We start from the raw sequence: 21872 nt of genomic DNA on the forward strand, positions 1-21872 counted from the left end.
TTGGTCCATTTGAGGAAGATCTCCTAGTAAGTAGAGGACCTGAAGCGTCTGTAATCAGAGCTCCTGTGGTTCTAGAGTCTGGCAGTACCGCTCCGGTCGGGAGTGTACAGGAGTCCAGCGTGAGGAGTGATTGGGGGATGAGTTTCCCAGTGGATGCACCAGTGGACCAGGGACTAGTCAGTTGGGCTAGATCTTCTTGGGGGTACCCGGGTGGCGCCACTTCTGTTCTGGGGGATCGTCACGCACTGTCAGGTGGACAGGGGACGGGAGATCTGCGCCAGACAGACAGTCACACAACATATGTGTCATTTGTTAGCTTCAGATGGATGGTGTGTGAATCCCCAGAAGTCCTGGAGTGCCAGGCAAATATTCCACCAAAGGTTTTAGACCAGAGGTTGGAAGGCCAGGTTCAGGATCAGCCTGACCTGAAGGGTAGGACGACTGTAACCAGTGTCCTGACCGGTTCTTCTTCCAGAGGAACCTCTCCAGTTGGGAGAGGGCAGACCTCTGGAAGGGGGTGCAGAGGGTGGGAGAGCCCACCTCTGACCCTAGTGCAACCTGAGGGGTTAAACCCTAGGTTGGGTGAGTGGCGTTCTAGGTGTACCCCCCGTCGGAGGTGGAGAAACCCTAGAAGAAGAGGTAGGGGGAGGAGAGTCTTCCCTGAGACTCCTGGTTTGCCTAAGGGTGTAGACCCTAGGCTGGAGAACCAGTGGCAGTCTAGTCCTGTCTTGCAGACAGGAAGAGTGGAAAATGGCTACTATGTGCCAGGGGTTACTACCCCCCACTCTGTGAATAGGCAAGGACCGGTGGCACCTGGGTGGCCCCCAGGGCCTGGTCCTGGCCGCGGACAGCTCGGGAGTACCATTGGGGTAGCCCAGTTAGTCCAGACTGTGGTTTCGGAAGGAATCCCATGGGTTCACCGTGGCGTAGAACAGGAGGGTGTCACTGCAGTTGCAGGCACGCGTCCGTGTTCTATCGCCCCAAGCAGGGAAGTCCAGCACGGTGGTGATTGGTCTCCAACGGGTTTTGGCTGGAAGGAGCTTGTGTTGGACTTGGCCCTTCTGGCAGGTTCACCCCTAAACTTTTTGCTTTTACTGGTGACCTAGTGATGGTGATTTTAGGGTTCTGCGCACTTTCACTGTGTCCCTGTGGAAAGTGCGTGCGCACTTTCAGTGCATGTGGTGAGATAGGCCTGCCCTCCCTTAGGAATGCATGGGGAATGTCTGTGTCCCTGGTAGTTCCTGATGCGGGGGTGTACAGGCTAGTGTCTGGTATGTGCAGACTCGTGTGGTTGAATGCTTCGCAAATGATGTATGTGGCATGATTGTTTCTTGAGTGGAAGTGCCACTTCTAGGAGTTGGCATATTAGTGTAAAATGTGTCTGGCGTGTGATTGGCTGGAGCTGGCTGGTGAGCCTGGCTCCAGGAGTCTGGATGGGTCTGCCCCGGTGGTGAGTGGGAGATTAGCATGCTGATGGCTGGGGAGGAGTGCACCTGGGTCCTGAATAGGGCTGGGCTTTCCCCACACAATGCTGGCTCCGCCCCCCGTGGTGCAACTGATGACCCTAGCCCTGCCAGTGAATAGAGTGAGGGGCTGAGCACATCAAGAGTGCTCACCAACCAGCTGCGACTGGTTTCTCCCCTCACCCTGTGCCAGAACAAAGGAATGCTGTGTATAAAGGAGGGGCTGTGTCCCCACACAAACTGTTCTCTTTCCTAATCCTACTTGAGGGGAGCTGCTGCTGCTGGCGCCAGGAGGAACCGCCACTTGGGACTGCCTTCCTGCCTGGAGGGCCCAGTAAGCTGGCCCCTGGCCCAGCCTTGCCCCCCCCCCCCCTGCCTTGCTGCCTTCCTGGAGGACTTTTGCTGGGCTTGTTGGCCCCTAGCGCCTGGGAGCGCTTTATTTGGGCCTCTAGCGCTTGAGAGCGCTTTATTTTCTGTTATAGTGCTTGGGAGCCCTTTATTTGTGAAAGCCGGTGCCCACCCGGCTTTCTCCCCCTGTTTTGCGGGCTGCCTAAAGAGATTTCTTTCCCGCCGGAGCGTGATCCCTGGTGCCCCCCAGCCCCTCCTTGGGCCGTGACCTGATCGCCTGGCCGCCCCCGCCTAGAGAGGAGCCTCGCTCAACCTGAGCCGCTCTCCCTACGCTGTGCCGCGTCGCCATTGTCACCCCGCCCGCTGGAGGCCCGCTGTGACCCCCCACGCCTCCCGCTGAAATCACTGAAGCCCCGCAGATCCGGAGGACCAGACTCCCCCTGTGAAGCTTGGGAGCCCCGGACGCCCGCCCCGCTCTGTGCATAGCCGCTGTGTGCCCCGCACCCGCCTTCACTAAAGTAAATCTAAGGTACGGACTGGCGCTACTCGCACCCTGGGTGCGCATCGTTGAGGCCCACTTCATTGAACGGTAAGCTTCGCATTGTCTGGGCGCTGAGAACTGTGCGCCGCGTACACCTGCCTTGATCCACTTTAAATGGTGCGCTTCGCCTGGGCTGTACGCTGCGAACCGCATTGACTGAACACTTCCATCCTCTTCGAAACTGTACGGGACGTACGCTTGCTTACGCTGGATGCGTGAGTATTGGCAGGGCCTCGGGGTACGCGACTCACTCGAGATGCATGAGTATTGGTAGGGGCTGTCGATTTCTCCCGGTTAAAGCGCACAGAAGCGCTACAAAGCGTCCAGGTGGCATTTTTGTGTAGAGCCCGAGAGGCTCAGGGGGCAAATTTGATCTAGAGTCTCCAGAAGGGGGACTCCAACGTTGGGGGCCACATTTGTTGAAAATCAATGATGGGGGAGGATAGGAATACGTGATCCATTCAGTTTCCTATAATGTTAATGCTTCTGATCAAAAATAAAGGATCACTTGTCCTGCATAACATGGAGTATGCGGGAATGGTTCTTACTAGTCCCAATAAAAAACCCTCCTACACGTGTTGGTGAATTACGATGTTTAAGCTGTATATCTTGGTTCTCCGCTATCCCTCACACGTGTTCGCATAATCATAGGGTTTAGTGGTTATGCAACCTCCAAACAGGAGGCAATACCCTTGTTAAAAACAGTAGTGATCAGAAATCGTGATTGTGACGTGATATGGTTAAATTATAATAAAATTAAAAATAGCTCTCTATACCAGACAACTGTTTTAATGATTCTGGTCTCTAGAGGCCAATTAAAATTAAAGTGAGTGAATAAGAGCGATTATGACTCTATCTTATTAATTACGTGGTGTAGGTCGAAATGTTTCAGCCCTGAAGTCGCCAGCAGGTCGGTGGGGCTTTCATCAGGACCACAGTGCTCAGGTGAATAGAGACCTCTCACTTCCGGGACCAGAATCGGCAGAGTCAGAACAAGCAGTCTGATGGAGTGACATAGTGTACCTCCCTGACCCGGCTGGATCCCGTTGAGGTTTAATATAACCACAAGATAAGGTACTCTCTGACCTTGTCAAGGAACAGCGCAACGACATGTTCTTTTGAATCCATTTTTTCACGTATAGAGACGTCACAAACACGATTTCTGATAACTACTGTTTTTAACAAGGGTATTGCCTCCTGGTTGGAGGTTGCATAAACCACTAAACCCTATGATTATGCGAACACGTGTGAGAGCCACATTTGTTGATCAAAGCCCACGAAAGGCTCAGGGGCACAGTTGTGTTGGTTACTAGAGCCTGCGAGGCTCCCACCTTGCCCCACCTTTTGCTCAGAGCCGACAAGAGGCTCGCGGGGGCATATTTGTTTATTTAGAGCCTGCAAGGCTCCCACATCGTGTTGGCCCTCATGATCTACACAGCTGCCCAGCACTTCGTGGGCAGCTGCTACGTTTAGGCCCCTGACACTGGGACACAGGGCGGCCTAGCCCTAGAGAGGCCAGTTGGCCTAGGGACAGTCACAGGTGGTGACTAATGTGAGTTTTGCGCAACTTGTGATTTACTTGCTAAGGTGATTTCTGCGCAATTGTTATTTCCTACAACTCTGAATGTTTTTAGGCATCATGTGTTTGCTTCCCTGCACCTCTGAATGTGTTGTTGAGGCGTCATGTGCCTTGTTCCTTACACCTCTGAATGTATGTTATGCATCATGTGTTATGTGCTTATACCCCTACAGGTATTGTGATACTTAGGTGTTTTTTCTCCTAGTGCAGGTGGTGCTAGTGAGGTCCTGGTTCCCTGCGCAATATTCTCCTAAGGTGGTTAGGGTTGCGTAGGTGGTACTTACCTGGTTACCAGTAGTTACTGGTTGTGTGCTAAAGTGATTTACATTCTATGTGCTATGTTCTAAAAGTGCTAAGTTCTAAAAGTGCTGATTCCTGACAGTGGTCCAGGTGGCCCTGTCTTGTACATATCCCCTGTAAATTCTGCCCGTGCCTGTTGGCACATTGTAAAGTGGGTGTTTTTATCTAATGTGTTTTGGTGTAATACAAAGGCTATTTTTATATATAACCTTGTGTGGAGTTTCCTTTGTGGTGGGCCTTGGGTGTTGTTGCTGGGGTGCGTGCACAAACACTTAACTCACATTGCCTCCGAGTTTAGCCTTACTGCTCGTGCTACGTTACCAAGGGGGTGAGCAGGGGTTATCTTGGCGTGTAACTCCCTTGCCCCAACGTGGAAGTGGTGGTCTCTGACTGACTTTGGCGCAAGCCCTGGCCAGCCAGGGATCCCATTTCTAACAATAGGGTATATCGGACTCTCAGAAGAATCAACCTCACATTTCCTGAAGTGCATGCAACCTGTCCGCGGTGCCAGCTGGAAGGGGCGGAGTTTTAAAATATGATGTGGGACTCTCTGATTCTCATGTCCTGAATCTCATTAAAACCTCCAGGGACCGAAACCCAGACAAGAAACCGGCGGTCTGCCTGGTGGGATTTTATCCTAAAACACAAGACCGAACTGGTAACTACTCAATTTGCAAACTTGTCCCTTATCCTGACCCGATGGGAACTGTCCATGGTTTGGAAATCCCCATCTAGCCCTACTCTTCAGGGGTGGAGACGTGAGGAGACTACTTGGAGTGTGAGGGTGCCCTGTTGAAATTATAAGCACAGAGGGGTCTGCTAGTCCTGAACGTGCGCAGGCGTGGGAAATGATCCTTCGGGACTGCCCACTTAGAGATGAGGATGGGCGGCAGATTAGCCTAAGGAGTCACGACTTGCTGAGCAACTGGCCTTGGCTTGGGATAGATGTCCCGGGTGGGTGACTACTGGGCTGGGTGCTCTGAAACCTGCCCTCTCCCACCAGACAACACCTTTACAACATCCTTGTCTTAAAGTACACCTCAGTGGCAGTTTGTGAATGTATTTTCATGTTTAGTGTTTGTTTTTTACTTCCTCTCCTTGCGTGTAATCCTGTTTTATTTGATGTCGCCTGCTTTCATATTCCATCTCTCTATGCTGGCTCTAGATCTTCGATTTAAACACCAAAAAACCTAGGGGTCTAGAGTGTGGTACCTTTCGTACACTAAAACCGCAGCGCCAGCTTGCTGGAAAACACTAGTAGGGGTGGAAAACAGATGCAACGGAAATAAAGGTGTAAGTGGTTGTAACAAAGAAACCCGCTCGGTTTTGAGGATTCCCATCAAACACTTGTATGATCAAATTCTATCATTTGGTCATCCTCGGGGGTCTGGTGTCTCTAGATCATTGAGACTAAAGAAAGTGGTGAGTTTAAAATAGAATAGAGGACAGAAAAGTAGATTTATTAGAACGCTGTCCTCTTCCTAATTAAAACAGCATGAACAGTGCAAGGATGCAGTATGGAAACAAATCACTGCATATCAGGCCAACATGTTTCAACCTTAAAGGGAAGGACCCAAGGTTTTCATCAGGGCCCTGTTCACAACGTTGCTACTGCGTAGTGAAAAACAATTAAATTATTTTCAAATATTACAGATCCGATCTGGTAACCAAACAAAAGGATACAGCTTTTGGGTTCATAACTCCGCCGTGCAGAAGGTTCCAAAAAGTGATCCTATTCTGCCGGGGAGTAGACCTCACCTCACCTGGACTCTAACTCAGGAATAAAGGGGAGGCCACGCTCTCTCCGTCGTTGCCCCAGTCAAATGCTGAGTCAGGGGGAGGCATCCCCCTGACTCAGCATTTGTGAACAGGGCCCTGATGAAAACCTTGGGTCCTTCCCTTTGAGGTTGAAACATGTTGGCCTGATATGCAGTGATTTGTTTCCATACTGCATCCTTGCACTGTTCATGCTGTTTTAATTAGGAAGAGGACAGCGTTCTAATAAATCTACTTTTCTGTCCTCTATTCTATTTTAAACTCACCACTTTCTTTAGTTTTGCACTGCACTTATACCCATCTTTGGTCTATCACTGGTTACTGAGTGCTTGTGGGCATTGACCCCGCTCCACTTCAGGGGATATCTGGGTCTCAATGATCTAGAGACACCAGACCCCCGAGGATGACCAAATGATAGAATTTGATCATACAAGTGTTTGATGGGAATCCTCAAAACCGAGCGGGTTTCTTTGTTGCAACCACTTACACCTTTATTTCCGTTGCATCTGTTTTCCACCCCTACTAGTGTTTTCCAGCAAGCTGGCGCTGCGGTTTTAGTGTACGAAAGGTACCACACTCTAGACCCCTAGGTTTTTTGGTGTTTAAATCATTGTATTGGGGGTTTAAACCTAGGCTTGGTCGTTAAACTCCCCTAAGACCCTATTCCCCTGGTTTTGTAATATCTAGTTCTTCGATACCATATCCCTGTCCCACAAAGCTATTTTGTATACAGTTCTGCAACAGTCTGATATTTGGTGACGATTTCCCAAGAATGCTGTAGGCATCTGCATGCCAAGCGTAGTTCCTTTCATATTGACTTATATTTTTATCACAAAACCTTAATAAAGCATGTATCCGATAGATATCTAGCTGCAGATTCTTTAACTTAGAATTTCCCCCAGGCGCCAGTCTGGATCTGGAGCTTCCTGCTATGACTTCGGTGGCGTCTGCAGAGGTTGACTTGGCACCGCCTCGACGCTGTGCGATGCTGAAAACATCCTTTATGGTGGATGTTGATACGACGCCACCTCGACGCCGTTCGGCGCCAGAGACACCCCTACTGGTGGCGGTCGATAAGACTCGGTCTTGACATTGGTCGTCGCTAGAGGCGCCTTTTCTTGCCACTGAGGCTTCTGCTCCATTTCCACTACAAATTGAGGATGAGACTCCTTCAGTTGCTATTTCCCCAATGTTGCAGGACGAACCTGCAAATACTAGTAGTATTGAGCGTTTGTTTTTTTTGGTGTTGTAACACGGAGGGTCGGAGGGTGTACACGTGGACCCCAAAGGAAGATTGGCGAGTCGTTGAACATCCTTCCACTCCTTCCCCTCAGGGTGACTGGTCGTCCTGGCCTCTCATGGACGAATCGGGCAAGGATGAGGAGGGCGCCTTTAACTGGGCGTATACGGATGACGAGGACACGCCCACCCGTGACGTCGGCTTCGCCCGGTTGGAGAAAAGCCCGGAAGAGAAGGAGCCGGCGTGTGACGACACCTCGGAGGACGGAGTAGGAGAGCGGTGGATCGTACGGAGAGACGAGAGCGGAGAACGGAGCCTGAAAGAGAAGCAGGAAGGGGAGCCAGGAGGCCAATGTCCCCACGAAGCCCCGTGCCAAACGCCCGAGGGAGGAGTGTGGCTAAAGCAGGTACGGGAGCGCATTTCAGGCTGGGTTGGGAGGCGGTTTACCGCTCCTCCTTAAGGCTGCAGTGGCTGTCATTGCCCTTAGTGTAAATTGTGAATAGTGTATATAACCCTTACCGATTCTATCCTCGTCAATCCCCTACCTTTCCCTGACACTCTACCCTCACCACGTCACCCTTAGCACCCAGACGGAGTGTACATACACATGAGCAGCGGTGTCCTTCACTTCCTGGTTTCCCCCTGGGGCCCCTTGTATGAGACCTAGAGTCCTGACGGCCTCCTCTTTCTCTCTCTTCCCTTTGCCACTCCCCTGAGCGGAATCACCGGAGACCAGGCACAGTGGAGTCCGAGGACGAAGAAGAGAAGCCCATCTCAGTGGAGCCGGCTGAGTTCGCCAAGAAAAGACCGTCTTCCCGCACAAGAAAGACTCTATCAAAAATAAAGCCTTACCCAAAACTAAAGAGTGTCCGGCCCTTCAATCAACCCACGCTACAACTGGTGTCAGAAGTGGGATCCACCACTTCCCGTCAGCCACCTCTGATGGAACAAGTAATCGACCACCTCATCAAAGGTCAAGAAAAACTTGAGTGGGCCATAGAAAGACAGATAACCACAGCAGAGGCGGATCGAGAAATCTTTAAGAATGCGATCAGTGCCCAAATCGAGGGACTACAAAAGGCCGTGCAAACCCCAGGCTCTGGTTCCTCAATTGAAAGACGTACGTCAATGACCCACCCAGCAGGAGTATCGCTTCAAAAGTATGTACAGGGAGAGGATCCGGATGCTTTCCTAACTAACTTTGAGAGGGCCGCTCGCGCCTGCGGATGGCCGGAGGAAAAATGGCCCTTCTTAACACCACTATTGACTGGGGAGGCCAAGCAGCCTATCAGGTTGCGAATCACGCAGCCAATACCCCTTATCTGACCATAAAATAAGTTATTCTAGATCACCTGGGGCTAGACGCTGAGGCCTACCGGGTGCGTTTTCGTAAGGAGAAAGGGGTCCCAGGAGAAAACCCTAAGACGCTCTACTTACGTCTAAAGATGGCTGCAGACAAATGGTTACGACCAGAACAAAGAAATAAAGAAGAGATCATGACCAGCATATATCTGGAGCAATTCATGGAGGCTCTTCCATATGGAACCCAAAGATGGCTGAAACAGCACTCAGGACTTACCACCGCCCAAGCCATCGAAATGGCTGCTAACTATTCGCGGGCTCAACCCCGCACTTTTATATGGGACAACGACAAAACCACCAAACCAAGTCCGGTAGTGAAGCCAGAGAAAAAGAGAACCGGTCCAGAACCATTAAAGGCGAAGCCGTTTCGTATGGATATCCCTCCTGTTAGAGGGCCGTAATGCTTTGAATGCGGCGAGTGGGGACACATCGCTCGTCTGTGTCCCTGAAGAAAACCACCGGAGGAACCTATGGAGGTGGGGTATGTCCCCAAGACAGTGATGTACACAGCAGAGATGGGGCCCTACTTCTATGTACGTATACAGGTCAATGGAAAAGTGATCAAGGCATTGTTAGACTCAGGGTGTAGACAGTCGGTAATCCAAAGAAGATTCGTGTCACCCTCTCAGATACTCCCTAGCACCATAGTAAACATAAGGTGTGTACACGGGGATGTAAAACCTTACCCACTAGCCCACATCACCATTCACTCGGTGGGTAGAAACTCGTGCCAGGTAAAAGTTGGGGTAGTTGAGACGCTGCCGGAGGACCTGATTTTAGGGGTAGACAACCCGCATTTCCTGCCACTCTTCGGATCAGAACTTAGCGAGGAAGGGAGTAACAGCCACACCAGAAGTTCCCTATTGACAGCTGAACCCTGAATATTAGATGGAAGTTTTAAGTTCGCACAATGTAATGATGCCACCCTCCTCAATGCATGGGAAGCAGCCCATATAGAGCAAACGGCCATTACCCCCACTTATCCTAGGTTCAGGATTAAAAGCGACCTTCTATATAGAGAGGGTAAACCCAAGACCCCTTACAACTGGTAGTTCCAAACGTCTTTAGAGAACAAATTATTTTTTACGCACACACACACACACTTAACTGCCGGACATGCAGGTGCGGAAAAAACGACAACACATAACCAAACATTTCTACTGGCCAGGGATATATAAGGAAGCTGAGTTGTACTGCAAGCGATGTGAGGTATGTCAAAAAAGGAACATGTACAAACCACCCGCGGTCCCGCTACAGCCATTGCCTATCAGAGGGAACCCTTTTGAAAGGGTTGGTATGGACCTGATAGGTCCCCTCCCTCGTACGTCCAAGGGAAACACCTACGCCCTAGTGGACTATAGCACCAGGTTTCCTGAGGCTTTCGCGCTATGCTCGCCTACAACAAAGAACGTGGCCGAGAAGCTCATAGAATTGTTTTCCAGAGTGGGTTTCCCCCGGGAGATCTTAACAGATCAAGGGATTCCTTTTGTGTCACGCATGATAAAGGAAGTGTGTAAACTGGTAGACGTACACCATATCCGCACTTCAGTGTACCATCCACAGACCGACGGCCTCGTCGAAAGGTACAACCGGTCCTTAAAAGCTACCCTGAAGAAGATGTTGACGGTCGAGAGCAAAGAGTGGGGCAAACTGTTGCCTTTAGCTTTATATGTGCTAAGGGCACAAGTACAAAGCAGTCTTGGCTGCCTTGCCTTTGAAATGTTGTACGGCAGACAGCCGCGATCGTTATTGGAAATAACAAAAGATGCCTGGGAGCAGGAGAAAGCAGAGGAACATAGAACCATATTAGAGTACACTCAGCAGTTGAAGTCTAAACTAGGAAAACTAAGAGACTTAGCATACTCCAATCTAGACAAGAGTCACCAGAAACAAAAACGTTTTTATGACAAGGGAAAAAAGTGGAGAAAGTTAGAGAAAGGGGACTGGGCTCTAGTGCTTCTCCCCTCTTCTACTCAAAAATTTAAGAGCGAGTGGATGGGACCCTATCCCATAGTCGAGGCTCTAGGTAAAACAACCTATAAACTACAAATGTAACCTACCCGACAACAATGCTACCACATAAACATACTAAAGAAATGGATAGACCCACCCCCTAAGACAACCCATTTTGGTATACCAGTAACGACAGACAAATCAACACTAGACCAATTACCTATAAACCCCGAGCTAGGTGTAAAAGAAAGAGAGGAGTTTATAAAAATCCTGAGACCATTTGCGGAAATATTCTCCGACCTTCTTGGACGTACTCACATAACAGAGCACAGGATTGACACAGAGGAGGGAAAAGTCGTAAAACAAAAGGTTTACAGAATCCCGGCCTCGCGGAGGCAAGACATTAAAAGAGAAGTACACGAAATGCTCAGGTTAGGAGTGATTAGACCATCCCGGAGCAACTGGTCTTCACCCATCTTGATGGTGCCAAAGCCTGACGGCTCCACGAGATTTTGTATGGATTTCAGAGCCCTTAACACCATTTCATCATTTTTTATGGAGAAGGATGGTGCACCAGAATTAGCAGTCCAAAGAAGTTGTAGTATTTTTGAAAAAAAGTCCTTTATTATTTTCAATCTTTAAAAAGGCCTCAGCCAACTCGTTTCGTTCACATACGAACTTCGTCAGGGCTAAAGAGAAACTTTTTTATTTTTTTTAAATCTCTTTATTCGCATCAGATTGGTCCGTACAAGCATACAAGCACATAGTAAACCAAGTACAGTGAAAACTGTAGCAGTCATCATACAAAATAAGCAGCTGGAGGACGTGACCAATAGTATTACAAGCGGTGCAACACATTCTAGAAGTCTTATTTTCCTTTTTCTAGTTCTACAGTGGAATCGCACATGTGGAAGGATAACGTAAAGAGATATACATGCTTTCAAACATAACAAAAATGAATATGCCATTGTGAGAGAGAGAGCGACCAGCGACACAACAATCATTATTAAGGTGGTAACAGCATTAGTATAGGCAGACGAGGATCGAGAAAATGACATATGAGGAGATGTCAGTTGTGCAACATCATCAAATAGGGGCCAAGTAGGCAAAGACACAGAGAAGAAAACCCCCCTTTCTCAAACATCACTAACCATGGAATCGGCAGTTCCCGCCCACCCCGTCCCAGTAGTGTTTTAATGACAAGACCTTCATAACGCAACAGGCAAAGCTCAACTGTCATGCTAGCGATACCTATCCCACCCCTTCTGGGACAATAGAACTGGCAGCTTGGGATTGTGTAGCCTGTGTTAATTTGCTAACGTACTGTCGGTATGGGCCCCAGATATCAGCTGGGCGTGAAGCTGTTGGGACCTGCGTGGAATATTCCACACTGTTGATGTTACATTGGGCAAGACTGCGTAACCAAGCCTTGGATTTGGGGATTCTTCTGGACCCCCATAATAAAGCAATTTCCCTTTTTGCTAGCAAGAAGCCTATGGCAGCCAGCTTCCGCGTGGCACGGGGGAACTCAACCACAAAACCAAGCAGTGCAATCTCTGGTATGGGCTGCAGCTCGCATTCCAGAATGTCGCCCAAGATGTGGTGTACTTGCAGCCAGTAGTCATGCAGTTTAGGGCAAGTCCATGTAAGGTGTGCAAAATCGGCATGCGGGGCCTTGCATTTGGGGCAGCAATGAGGCCTGGTTGGGTCAATTTTGTGGGCCAGGTCCGGTGTGAAGTACAACCGCCTCAAAAACTTAAAATGTATCAATTTATGCCTACTATTAATGGAGACGTCTTTAGTAGCTCGGCAACAAGCGGCCCATTGGTCATCTGAGATAGTTCTACCTAAATCGGTTTCCCATGCCGCACGGACCCTCGCGTCCGAAGCAGGAAGGGCCGCCACACAGAGTCCGTACAGCTTAGAAACCATATGTGCGCCTGTATGGGACTGGAGTAAGAAAGTTAGGGCAGCCATGTCATCTGGGGGTAGTGGGAACGAGGGGAACTGCGCTCGTAGCATGGATCGCACTCTGGTCAATACAAACGAATCCATAAACGTCCGGTCAGTGAATCGCTGATCCTCTGACACTGAAAAGACATGTCCGTCTGGGAACAGGTCCCCTATTGTGGTGAGTGTGTTGCAAACCACTTTTTCAGCGGTGATAGGGAACCAGTGTGGGTTCGGTAGTGGAAGAGCCGGAGAATACAACACGTCTAACTGGAGTAGTCTACGCAGTTGCATCCAAGCCCATGATGTAGTGGAAACAGTCTGTATGTCTTGCGGGTTTCGGGGTAAGCCTTTTGGTAGTACCGTGTTGAGGGCAAGCGGTAATACCAAGTCCGCCTCCGGCCGCAGATATGGAATCCGAGCGTCCGGGTGGAACCAGGGATGTGCATAAGCGCATTGTGCGACCAGGTAGTAAAGATAAAAATCGGGCACTCCAAAGCCACCTCTTTCATAAGGCAGTGTCAGGATTCGCCAGGAAACTCGCGGGTTCTTGTCTCCCCACACCAACCGCAGCAACAACGAGCGTAGTTGGGTGAAGAAGATTTTAGTGAGTGGGATCGGAATGTTGTTAAAGAGATATAAAAAACGGGGGAGCACGATCATTTTAATTATGGCAATACGGCCAGCCATCGATAGAGGAAGGCGAAGCCAACGTGCCAGATTATCTTCCAGGAAGTCCAACGCCCGGCCATAGTTCAGACGAATCATAGATACCGTGTCTAAATGAATGTGGATACCCAGATATTTCACCGAATCAGCATTCCATTCAAGCGGGAACGGGCAGTCCCAGCGTTCAGTGGAGGGGGTGAGTGGAAAGATGTCGGATTTGTGCCAGTTAATACGAAGGCCGGAGTATTCCCCAAAGCGGGTGATCTCCAGAAGCAGGGGCGCCAGATTCGTCTCCGGGGATCTGACATATAAAATGGTATCGTCCGCGTATAGGGAAATAAGAAGCGGACCCGTTCGAAACTGGAGCCCACGGTGCATGTGGTGTTCTTGAAAGTGCCGCACCAAAGGGTCCATGTCCAGGATGTATAGCAGAGGGGACAGGGGGCATCCTTGCCGGGTTCCCCGAGAGAGAGGGAAGCTATCAGAAACAGTGCCATTAATGCGCAGCCGCGCCCTAGGGGCGGTATAAAGCAGTTCGACCGTGGAGACGAACAGCGGCGGCATGCCCATCCGTCTCATGACAGACAGAAAAAAGGGCCATTCTAAAGAGTCAAACGCCTTTTCGGCATCCAAAAACACCGCAGCCGCTGGTGTATTTGGGTCTATTCTGTGGAGCACCGAAAACAACGTTCGGAGATTAAAGGAGGTGGATCTGTGGGGGACAAATCCAGACTGAGCTGGCGAGATAATAGACTCCATCAGTAAAGACAGTCGGGTTGCGAGGACTTTGGCCAAAATCTTGTACTCTAGGTTAAGTAGGGAAAGGGGTCTGTAAGAGCCACACCTCGCGGGGTCCCGACCCGGCTTAGGGAGTAGAATGATGACAGCTTCTCGGAGCGTGGGCGGCAAAACCCCTGTTTCGAGTGCCTCCGCATACATCTCTATCAAGCGCGGTACTAGCTCCTCTTTGTATTCTTTATACAAGTCGGCCGAAAAGCCATCAAGCCCCGGTGCCGAGGAGCCCCTCAATGCATCTATAGCCTCAATGACGCAGTCCGGATCGATAGGCATAGCCAGGAAATCCTGCATATACTTCTCCAGGAACACCATGGAGATCTCGTTGATATAGGGGCCTGGGTCGCGATGATCCCCTGTCAGAGTGGAGGTGTACAATGTTTTGTAGTAGGATAAGAAGGCTTCGCAGATGGCAGGGGTGGTCTGATGTCGAACGCCCAAGTCATCCACCACTTCAGAGATGTATGAGGCCTGTCGGGGAGGGCGGAGCAATTGAGCCAAGAGCCTGCCAGGTCTGTCTCCTTCTCCGTATTGTCTAGCTGAGTGTTGCGCGCCTAGATATTTCCATTCCCTATCTGCAGAATCCCTGAACTCCTGCAGTAGCTCTAACCTCTTCGCCTCTATCTTACCGTCGGTGTCCGTGAGTGTGTCTCTGTCCAGTTTGGTTATTTCTGTCTCGATACGTGTCATGGCGGCCCGAATCTCGCGCAAGGCCCCCACGTGTTTAGTGATGCAAACCCCTCTAATAGTGGCTTTGAATCCCTCCCACAGCGTGGCCCAAGTGTCTACTGTGCCCGTGTTGTGCTCAAAATACTCCTCTATCGCTGTACGAATGTCTTCTTTGAAGACCGGGTCAGATAACGCCTTGCCGGGGAAACGCCATTGTCTCTCGTATCCCCCCAATCTGGGAACCAGTAGGGTCAGTACAATAGGAGAGTGATCCGACAGCGTGCGTGGGAGTGTCGAATGGTCCTTCACCCAACCGGCCACCCCTGGGGAAAGGAGCCAGTAGTCGATCCTGGTGCTAGTGTTGTGATATCCAGAGTGATGGGTATAAGTGGGCGTGTTAGAGTGTAAACGAGCCTCAATATCAATGAGCGGGTAGTGTGTGCACATGTCTGTCAGTACCGCACGTGAGCGGGGCTTGCAGTCTGGGGAAGAAGACGTGCTATCCCTGGTAGGGTCCATCAACAAGTTAAAGTCTCCACCTATCACCAACATATCGGTGTCCAGGCGTAGCAAAGCATCATGGAGACTTTGGAATAAGGCGGGGGAGTCTGAGTTGGGACCATATACTCCAGCAAAGGTGATCTTGAAGCCAAGAAGTACCCCTGTAACAATGACATATCTGCCTCCATCGTCAATTACACTGTCTGAGTGCACAAAGGGGACCCGCCTATGTATCATTATCGCCACACCCCTCGCATATCTGCTGTCGCCGGAGAAGAACCTGTATGCGCCCCAACCCCTGGCAAATGAGGAGGAGTCATTCCGCACTAAGTGTGTCTCTTGTAGAAACAATACATCAACCCCATGTCGCGCTGCGTAGTTTAGGACCTGACGTCGTTTTCTCGTGTTATTTAAACCTCGGACGTTCCATGACATCAGGGTAAGTCTGGAAGGCCCAGGTTGCTGTCCTACCTTAGCCATACAAAACCGAAGGAATCACAATTAAACAAGTGTGTGCATAGCAGCCGCCTCCCTCCCGCAAAATAGGCATCATTCATGAATAAAAACAGTGCAATGTCATTAACATTAGAACCGAAGAATGAAACAATCCCTCCCACCCTCCCACCACCCAGCCTCTCCTTAAGCCCCAGGAGGCATCTCCCATCCCAAATAAGAACACCAATATCATCAGACGAATGCAATGGTCCAGTAATATAACCAGAAAGTAAAGGCCAACTAAGAGAAAAGCACAATACGGCTCGTGCCATGTGGGGGGTGGCAACGCTCTGCCACGCGGGTACCCCGGCCGGGGCGACATTCAATTCTCAACAAGTATAGAAAACACTGCAAAAATAATATCATCGTTAGGTGCATAATACTGAAAGGAACGGCCATTCCAAAAAGAAGGGGTACAATTCAGCCTTGTCCGCTCTCCGCAAAAAGGTCAGTACTAGCCTGCGAGTCTGTGTGTGGCGGAGATTTTTGTGCTTCGCCTGAGGTCCTAGGCGACCCTCTGTTTTTGTAAGCTTGACAAAATTCCTGTGCCTCAGCGGGGGAGTCAAAAATTCAAAACCTGCCATCCACGTCTACTCTGAGCCTGGCAGGGTACAGCATTCCGTAGCGCAACCCCAACTTGCGCAAAGCGGCTTTGACACCAGTGTATTTTCGGCGAGCGTCTTGGACCATAATTGTGAAGTCTGGGTAAAAGGATAGCACTCCGCCTTGCCATTTCACCTCGCCAGCCTCCCTGGCAGCTTTTAGTGCCGCGTCCCGGTCTCTGAAGTTCATGATTCTGGCTATGATGGGCCGGGGTGGCAACCCCGGATTAGGGCGAGGCCCCAACGATCTGTGTGCGCGCTCCACTATGAAGCCAGCCGTGAATGTGTCCCTACCGAATAGTTCGATCAAGAGATTTTCCACAAATGTGTCAAAGCGTCCGGTCGCCGTCGTCTCCGCCACACCAATTATGCGAATGTTATTGCGCCTACTGCGCGCTTCTAAATCCTCGTTCTTAATAGCAACATCCTTAAGGATCTTCTCCACGCGTTCCAACCTTTTCAGCGTCGACGCAGCTCCATCTTCTAAGTTGGAAACTCTGGATTCAGCTACATCCAGGCGCCGATCCTGCGATTGAATCTTCGCGCCCATGTCCGCCATTTTTTTTTCGAGGGTGTCGAAGCGGGAGTCCAAGGCCTTAAATCCAGCACGCATTTCGCCCAACATTTCGGCGACCATACCAGCGGTGTCTCCCGTTGTCACTGGGCCTTCAGCGTCCGCAGCATGTGTGGGTGGGTCTTCAACTGTACGGAGGGCAGCCGCTTTGAAGGTAAGTTTCCTCTGGTTAAGATCTCGTTTACCCATGATGGAAATGGCGGTGGACAAGCACCAGTGCGTCAAGATACAGCGACAAGTGCGACCAGCAAGAACGTTGAGCACAGTTACAGGGCACCTTGCAAGCGAGGTGTACAGACCGGGACAAATGGATCAGGGGTCTTAAACACCACTCCGTGTTAGGCGCAATCCGCACCGTAGAGGTCGCAGGGACGCCAAGGCAGAACCGCGCAGTCCAAGGGGTTCCTATGCCGGGGTGACACGTCAGCCTGGAGCCAATCTGGAGGCCGAGCCCTTGCAGTAGGTAGGGCTAGTGGAGGGTCGTGGTGGCAACACTGAACCAGCAGGCAAGTCTATACCTTCACTTAGTAAGGCAGCAAATGGCAGCGTAGCAGGAAGACCAAGCATCTAAGTCAAGGAGGCACAGTCAAGTAATTATGTCAGAGTCACAAAGGCAATACAGACTTCTTGTGGTATTCCAGTATGCTCACAGGCGTGTAACGTGGGTGGCCGGTTGCTGCATTTGAGGGCTGGAGAGTGCGCTGTTCGTGGGCGTGTTGGGGGACAGGCGCGAGTCGGGAAGCGTGTTGGTGGTGGGGGCGAAGATGTGGAACCCCCACCAAATGCAGAGATGCGGGGCCGCCTGGAAATCGCCCTAGAGCCCCCCGGTTGCACCCCACGTCACCCCCCAATCACAAGCAGGGCCCGCCGCCCGCCTCCCCCGCCCGCCGCCACGCAGCCCAGGCAGTCACCAAAATCGAGGCCCCGGCTCCCAAGGCCGGACTAGGCCGCAAGGGCCGGTCCCGTACCGAGGGTCCGCTTCTCCACCACTGGAGACCACCGGGGGCAAGCAGCGGGCCCGGGAGAGCCCGACAGCAACCCCAATGCCACGGGGGGAAACAAAGGGGCCACCCAGAGGACTCATCAAGCGCTCCGGCGCAGCAGGGTCACGTCTGGCGAGGCCCAAGAGGCCTCACCACCCCTCCGCAGCTGCACCCGTTCTCGCCGTCCCCCGGCCTCCAATCCCGGCCAGTTCCATCAGGCGGTGTTAGGGGTCGGCATCACGCATTTTCCGACCCCCGTGCAGTGTCGGATCTCCTGGAAACGGCCCCGTTTGCAGCCCGCTCGGCGGAGCTCTACGTTCAGGCGGCCATTCCGCTCGCCCGCGTAGCCACGCCCCCCCAGGGCTAAAGAGAAACTTGGTGCCAAATGAGGCGACCAAGCGCAGTTCCTACGACAACAGACCTTCACGCCGTCAGTACGTCAAAATCTCCAAGTATATAAATGAGACGTTTTAAGGAGAGTTACTTTCGCCAATGAGCGTCACCGGGCAGGAGTCTTTGCGGTCCGGACAAGGAAAGACCACACAGTAATAGAGTATCAATATAGATAGAAGAATAGGCCAAGTTCCAATGCTGTGCCTATTATAAGACCGAGTAATCGCCAACACTAGTTGGAATCGATGACCATCCCTCATCAGTTTAGGAAAAGCCCATATAAAACTGACAGTGGTTGGGGGGAAAAATGCTGCAAATTTATACACTCGCCGTGGAAAAGGGCATATATAAACCTAATCCACCAATATTAATCGCCCCAAAGAAAAGGATCGTAATCTGTGGAGCCGGCTGAGTTCGCCAAGAAAAGACTGTCTTCCCGCACAAGAAAGACTCTATCAAAAATAAAGCCTTACCCAAAACTAAAGAGTGTCCGGCTCAATCAACCCATGCTACAGGTGGGGACGTCAGTCTTCAACTGTCCGCTACCTACGATTTACTTTCACCTCCTAGAATAGCAACAGAGGCTAATGCGGGTTTGCGGCGGTGATTAAACGGGCTGCTGACATTTTTAAGCTGCAGCTTCCTGTCGTGACTCTTGCCTCTGATCCTTTATTGGATCTGCTCCATCAAGGAGGCACTGGGGTCAAGCCATTGCTTCCCTTTGGAGAGTCCCTCTGCGACATTCTTTTGGAGACATGGGCTGAGCCGACGTCAGGAGTCTCTGTTAAGCATGCCATTGCTCACCGTCATCAACCTGCTCCAGATGACCCTGTTAGTCTTTCGCAGCACCCTAAGGTTGGAGTGCTTGTTGTGCAGGCTACTTCGGCTTCCCTGAATTTGGAAGCTCCTCCCTTGCTTCCACTGAGCAGGGAGTCTCATTGGTTGGAGATGTGTGGCCGAAATTTGTTTGGGTCTATTAGCTCGGCCCTAAGGTCGATGAACACATCCTGTGTGTTTGGAAGGGCTTATTTTGCCCTATGGGATTCTGCCGACCGACTACTTCCTTCTCTTCCAGAAGAAGTTAGAGCTGAACTTTTTCAGTTGATACAGGATGGTTGTGAAATGGCTACGTTTACTATCAGGTCGGCGATGGATACTATGGATTCTGTAGCTCTGAGGAGGCATGCTTGGCTGCATGATTCTAGTTTCCCGCAGAATGTTCAGGAGAGTCTAAGGGACTTATCTTTTGATGGCCTCAATTTATTCGATAGCCATGTTGATCCTGCAGTCTAGCGCATCATGGCTGGCAACTTATGATTGGACCTCATCGGGTCTTGTTTAATTTGTTCCATGATGTCCACGGCTGTGGTCTCCTTGTTATGGCTTTCATTGCATTGGTAGTGTTGAAGTTAAGCTCTACTTCTGACTTATAGTAGACTATTACTTTCCGGGTTTGAGTCCTTAATTCCCAGACTGTGTTTGCAGCTGGGTAGCTGGTTTAATGTATTTTCCCTTATCACTGATAAAGAGCTAGGCTTAAGAGACTATACCCTTTTTATGGGTATATGACATACTCTAGGTGAAGTACTGGTTTGCTATTGTATAGCTCTTCAGGAATCCTACCTTTGCAGTGTATTTTTTCCCTGTACACTTTTGTAGTGAGCTAAGAGTTCAATCAATTTTCTTCTCGTGATAGTCTTTCACAAGGCTATGCTGCATTTTCACACATCTATGACTTTTTACAACCCAGTGGCTTCTGTACGATATGTTTCGCTTCCATAGTGGCCTAAGTATTTCTTTGCGTGCACCAGAGCTTTGGCGAGGTTAAGTAAGTTGTATTGTTGCCCCAGTTCACAATTTACATTTTGCTATCTTCGGATGGTATTTGCTTGTGAGTTCTGCCTTTAGGGTAAAGAACAGCTTCTAGTATGTACATGATTTTAATACTCAAATACAATACCTAGCCAAGCTCCATGTTCTGGTCCGGTGTACCTATCCATGCTCCACGCTGAGGTGCGGTATTTTGGCAGCCAATAGTTGCGTTTGGGCCACCTTGTCCCAAGTTATCAAAAATTGGTACATTCCCCCATCTAGTGAATGTTCTTGATATATGTAGTTCTGTCTGGTCTACATTCCCTATCTTCTGGAGGGCATGTTTTTTTCTCCAGCATTTCTCACTTTGTGAGTTTTCATGGATGTTTTTCATGTTTGCCTCATCTTTACTGTTGTGGTGGTGGCAGGCCTCCCCCCTTCTTTCTTGGGGCGGTGTAATTGTACCAAATAACTAATTTCAGAGATGTTATGTATGATGATATACAGAGTATACATATTACTACATGCTGCTGTGCTCTCCTATTGTCATGTATCACTGGTGTTGTATGTGCCTGTTGCTGACAGGGCTGTACTTCTATTTGAACTGCACTTTATGTGCACCCCCTTTTCGCTACGTCATCTTGTTTTTTAAACATTTATTTATTTATTTAAAAAAGGGGGGGACAGAAGGCTCTTTTTTGTTTGCCCTGGTATTCTGAGCTTATGGTGCCTCAAAGGTATGTTCCAGCTTCCGAACTTTGATACTATAGTGGGCTAGTTTTACATGTCCCTGCATTTTTGCAGTATATACTGACCCGTACAATTCCTTAAATGGATGGGCCATTAGGGGTATCTGATGATGCACACTGTATAAGTTCAAGGCATATGTGCTCTAGATACTCATGCTTTGCATACTCTTGCCATTTAGGGCTGGGATAGGATGTTGCAAATTGTTTTTCTTCGAATGAGTGTGTGTATATATATATATATATATATATATATATATATATATATATATATATATATATATATGTGTCTATGTATGCATCTTTTGTGTCATTGAATGTTTGTGGATGATACACTTTGTCCACACTATTTTAATCTTGGCAGAGGGGTGTCCTTTATATTTCCTTCGGGAAATGGGTTCTAAAGTTTCGGTAGGACATCTCTTCTTTTATGTTTCTTATTGTCAGAAACAACCAAGATTATGTGTCTTCTATCATGCAATTGACCCTTTTGGTCATTCAGCCCTCTTTTTTCCTTTTTAAGGGCAAAAGGGTCATGTCAGTCTTCTGCCAGAAGACTCTTAAAGCTTTTTAACGCTTGCTCTTCTAAGACCGACTTCTCGGGCCTATACAGTTGCTTTTATTTCTATGCTCTATGAAAGAGGTCATTGGTTCTATTAAGAGCAAACTCTTGTTTTACTATTCCCACTTGCTCCTGGGCCGCCTTTAGTTGGCCTTCTAGTTCTCTTTGAGAACTTTTGTGGGATTAGTTTGCAGACCCTCCTGCAGTGGGGTATAGCTATGGTATTTAATTCCAAGTTAAGGAATCTGCGGCTAGATCTCTAAGCCAGATGGAAAAGTTACTTACTTTCAGTAACGCTATTTCTGATAGAGACACAGTCTAGCCGCAGATCCCTTAATGCCCAATCCATGCTCTGCGAAAATCTTTTGAGGTAGCGGTTATACCCATTCAAAGCTGGCCTTATATGCAAGTGATCACTATCTCCATCTATGTTTGGTCTAAACAAACTCCTTGACCTGGTTACTTAGTTTTTGTTCAAATGTTGTACTCCCCATCCCTTTCCCGGATGTGGGTGGTTGGTGAAGTATGTGTGTGCTTCTTTCGCACGCTGGGTTCTTCC

General features: G+C 49.6%; 1 protein-coding gene across 7 annotated transcripts in view; it reads left to right on the forward strand.

The window, feature by feature from the left end:
- Nucleotides 1-21872, forward strand: part of ASPH (aspartate beta-hydroxylase) — a 674605-nt gene that overhangs the window by 459294 nt on the left and 193439 nt on the right. The gene's annotated exons all lie outside the window — the stretch shown is intronic.

This window comes from Lissotriton helveticus, chromosome 4_1, assembly GCF_964261635.1.
Source record: "Lissotriton helveticus chromosome 4_1, aLisHel1.1, whole genome shotgun sequence".
NCBI classification, from domain to species: Eukaryota; Metazoa; Chordata; class Amphibia; order Caudata; family Salamandridae; genus Lissotriton; species Lissotriton helveticus.